Source organism: Staurois parvus, unplaced genomic scaffold, assembly GCF_062004578.1.
Source record: "Staurois parvus isolate SC_StPar_1 unplaced genomic scaffold, SC_StPar_1.0 ptg000884l, whole genome shotgun sequence".
Lineage (NCBI taxonomy): Eukaryota > Metazoa > Chordata > Amphibia > Anura > Ranidae > Staurois > Staurois parvus.
Genome location: NW_028318680.1, coordinates 2811629 through 2816208, shown reverse-complemented (window position 1 = coordinate 2816208; position 4580 = coordinate 2811629). Strand labels below are relative to the sequence as shown.

General features: G+C 54.6%; 1 pseudogene; it reads right to left on the bottom strand.

Annotated features, from left to right (window-relative positions):
• Positions 1 to 779: 779 nt before the first annotated feature.
• LOC149442505 (U2 spliceosomal RNA) lies at positions 780 to 931 on the bottom strand (annotated as a pseudogene).
• Between the last annotated feature and the right edge of the window lie 3649 nt (positions 932 to 4580).

Below are 4580 nucleotides of genomic sequence, written 5' to 3'. Positions count from 1 at the left end.
GTGACCATGTGTCATTTTCACACCGTGGGGTCCCACACCCAAGTGTTACTAGTGACACCCCTGAGCGCGTCTCCTCAGGGGGCACTGAGTTTGCAGACTTTTTGCCTCCTCAGCCCCAGGCCAGACCAAGGTAGCATGTTCAAATCAGGAGGTACTGGGTCTTTCCGGTCTCCCCAGAGGAATTACTCCCAAGGCCCCAGAACGAATCATGGCGCTCCCTGGTTTCTGTCCCTCCGGTACTAGCCTTCCGGACCCCCATCATACCAGTGAGGGTACTATACAACAACCATCCCCGTAAACTAGAATGGTCGGGAGCACCCCCACTGGACACTGATAAGAACAGATTTTTTTTTTTTTTAAGTCCGCAAACGTGCAACTATAACGTAAAAACCCGTAAGTGTCCGCAAAAAAGTGCAAGTGCAAGAACACCACACGAAAAACGTGCACTTAGGGGTGTGTTTGTCCTACCCCCGAAAGGGTTGGACCGTTCACCCGATCCCCCGGGGCACGAAGCTCCTGACAGGGACAAGGTTCCCATTTGGTCCTCCTGGCCAAAGGGCCTGGTGGACCACCGTTCCTTATGCCCAGCCGAAGCCGGACATCCAGTACTAGGCAAGGGGGTTCTCCCGAAGAGAAAACCCCCTAGGGATCAGGGGAGGAAGGAACCGTATGGCCACACATCCTCCCCCTAGACTTCAGGTAAGGCCCGAGGACCCACACCCTCCATCCGTGAAAAACACACACATAAGAACAGAAAAAGTGACAAAACGTGGGAGTGGTTTAAATAAATAGAATAAAATAAAAAAGTGGTACCGTGCCTAATAGTGCACAGACCAGGCCCTGAGGCCTGTAGCAAAAATTGCCCTGGACTTAGCCAAAAGACTACACTACACTACTACACTTGATCTTAGCCAAAAGGCCGAGAAGCGACAGCAGTATTTTTTTTTTGATTGAAAAGATACTTTTATTGCAGAAGCATCAAAAACAACATGTTACGTGTAATCGGGGTACATCTCACCCTGTACTGCGACGCAGCGCACCACATAGCAATACAGTTCCAAACATACGATAAATACATTCAGGCAAATAAATACATTCACTCAGCGGTATGATGCCTGACGTGATGTGCACAGAGGATGAATCCCCCGGATCACCACGTCATGCATGACGCCGCTTACCCCAAAAACTGTAGCATCCTAATACGATATACATTTCCTAGTCACTATGTCATGCACGAAAACGATAACTGAAAAAAACACTATCAACAATAGGCATCGGGTGTGTGGGGGGGGGGGGGGGGGGAAGGGGAGGGAAGGGGGAAACACAGGCCCGAAGCTTTATTGAAGGGACAAAGACACGCAGGGGGGAGTAGGGGGAAGGGGGAAATCTTCAGACGTCCTCTTCCTCCTTAAAGTCCAACAAGGAATAGTCTCTGAGCAGACTGAGGATCAGTCTGCGGCAGTCCTCAATGGACATCCTCTCCCGCTGGTGGATGAGGCGCTTTCTGGCGCACCATAAAGCGTCCTTAAAACAGCACAGCACCCGCCAGGCGCCGTCAATGTCCTCCAAAGAAAAAGTTCCACAGAACAGTCCATTCAACACCCCAAAGTGAGTGATGGCTGTCTGTGGTACAAAGTCCTTGAGTTCAGGTTCCAGGGCCCCCAACAGGGCCTGAGCAAATGAGCACTCCCAGAAAACGTGGTAGGACGTCTCCTCATGGATGATGCAGAAGGGGCAGTGTCTGTATCTGCTCAGGTTCCTGGCATGCATAAATGTCCTGAGAGGCAGTCCCCCCTGGATAGCCATCCATGCCAGGTCTTTGTGCCTGTTGGTGAGGATGTTTGAAGAAACATTCCTCCAGACCACCTTGCAGGTGTCCGAAGGCAGGCCTGGAACCGACTCCAAAATGTCGCTGGCTCGGATGAGCTTGTAGATCGTCTTTGGCTTCCACAAGTCCGGCTTGACTCCCTGCAGCCCTTGCTCCCTGATGAACTTGAAGGTATCCAAGTAGAACCAAGGAGTGTCCCAGTTGTAGGGGATGGAACTATCCCAAGTGTCCCACCCCAGGGACCTCCAGAGAGGCAACAGGAAGAAGCGAGACATTGCGTTCCCGCCAGAGTCCGTAGTCCGTCTTGGCAAAGTTCTGCGGACGCAGTTGCAAGCAAAGAACACCCTCAGCTGGGTGGCGATGTCGGGCACGCCCTTACCGCCCTTGAGGGGTTCCTTGAACATGACTGCCCGCTTCACTCTGTCCATCTTGGAGCCCCAGATGAAGTGAAACACCGCCCTGGTGATGGCCTTACAGGTGTTGACCCGAGGGGGCCAGGCCTGGGCGAGGTACTGCAACACAGGGAGAATCTCGCTGCGGAGTACCAGTGTCTTCCCTTCGATGGTGAGGTCTCTGAGGCTCCAGAGTCCAAACTTTTGGCGCATCTTGGCCAGTCTCTCCTCCCAAGACTTCAGGGCTGCGCCCTCGGCACCAAACCAAACTCCCAAAATCTTCATGAAGTCTGTCTTGATGCCAAAGGGCATGGATGCAGAAGAAGGCAGGAACCACTTTCCGAAGAGCATGACTTCCGACTTCCCGCAGTTGACCTTTGCCCCCGAAGCTTGGCCGAAGTCCTCGCAGGTCTGGACGAGCAGGTCGATGGAGCGCTGGTTGGCACAGAACACCGTCACGTCGTCCATGTAGAGCGAGCACTTCACTTCCCGTCTGTCTGGTCCCGGTGCGGTGATTCCCCCGATCTCTGGATTCCGTCTGATGCATTCGGCGAAGAGCTCTATACAGCAAACAAAAAGCAGAGGTGAGAGAGGACAGCCTTGTCTGACCCCGGAGAGAACCGGGAAGGGGTCAGTCTTCCAGCCGTTCACCTGCACGGAACTACAGATGTCATTATACATGATGTCAACATATGAACAAAACATTTCCCCGAGACCAAACCTGCGCAGGGCTCTGCACATAAACCCATGGGAGACACGGTCAAAGGCCTTCTCCTGATCAAGACTGACCAGGGCCGCGTGCACACGGCGGTCCTTGATGTATTGGACCGTGTCCCGGACAAGCGCTAGGCTGTCCGCAATCCTGCGGCCAGGAATGCCACAAGTCTGATCCGGGTTGATGATCTGTCCGATGACAGCCTTCAGTCTGTTCGCCATGACCTTGGCGAGGATCTTGTAGTCCACGTTCAGAAGAGAGATGGGACGCCAATTTTTCAAGTCACATCTCTCCCCCTTACGCTTGTACAGGATCGTGATCATCCCCTCCCTCAACGAAGGAGGCATCTTGCCCTCCACCACCATCTCCTCGTACAGCTCGAGCAGGTCCGGGCCCACGAGATCCCACAGCGCTACATAGAGCTCCGCTGGGAGACCGTCGCAGCCCGGGGTCCTGCCTTGCCTAAAGGATTTAGCGGCAGAGTGCAGCTCCTCCAACGTCAAGGGGGCGTTGGTGGCCGACAAACCTGCAGGATCAATAGTGTTAGAGATACCTGACAAGAACCTGTCGGCCGCTTCCGAGTTTGTTTCTTTAGGGGAGTAGAGGTCGGAGTAGTAGTCGCTGACCACTTCCATCACGGCCTCCTTCCCCTTCTGGAGTGTTCCAGTCTTGTCACGCAGCTCCGACAGGGGTGTGTGTCCTGAGTGGAGTTTCCTGAAAAAGAAAGAGTTACACTTCTCACCTTTCTCGAGATGCTCCACCTTGGCACGGAAGACAATGTGCCTGGATTCTTCCTCAAAGTGCTTTTTCAAGCACTTCTTGGTGTCCTCCAGGTCTTGCCTCACGTCCCAGCCACAGTGATGAAGGTCCTGCAGGGACTGCAGCTGACGCTGCAGCCTCCTGAGTTCCTTCCTCCTGGCACACACTTGCTGGCGTCCCCTGGCCTGAAAGAAGCTGCGCAGCTTGACTTTCACGAACTCCCACCAGTCGCTGACCTTAGGAAAGAAGGACTTCTCCTCTCGCCAGGCACCGTAGATTTCCCTGAGCTCCGCTAGCAGTTCCTCATCGCCCAGCAGGGTGCAATTCAGCTTCCAGGAGCCTGGGCCCGGGGCAAAGCCCTCTCCCAGATCACCTTGAAAGTGAATGGCCCTGTGGTCAGAGAAAAAGCAGGGAACCATGGAGAACCCGCGGTGCCTGACTGCCCTGGAGGTGAGCACAAAGTCAATCCTGGAGCGCACAGATCCATCGGGGCGGCTCCATGAGTAGTTCACGGAACCGCGCCCCACGGATCCCACTGCGTCTCGCAGGGAGGCCTCTGCAATCATCTCCCGGAGCAGCTTCGAGGTGGCGTCGAGTTTTGCGTACATGCTGGAGCTGCGCCCATCCTCCTCTATCGGACAGTTAAAATCACCGCCGATTACTACTGTTCTCGTTGTGGCGAGTTGCGTCCGCAGGGTTTGGAAAAGTTCCAGCCGCGCGTTCTTCTCCGGGGGGGCGTACACGTTGATGAGCCTAACGGGCTCCTCCGCCCACGAACCATCTATGACCAGAAGGCGGCCACAGACGAGCTCATGGACGGAGTCAACAGTGAAACGTCCTCCCCTGATAAGAACCGCAACCCCTGCGGACTTGCAGTCGCCACCCC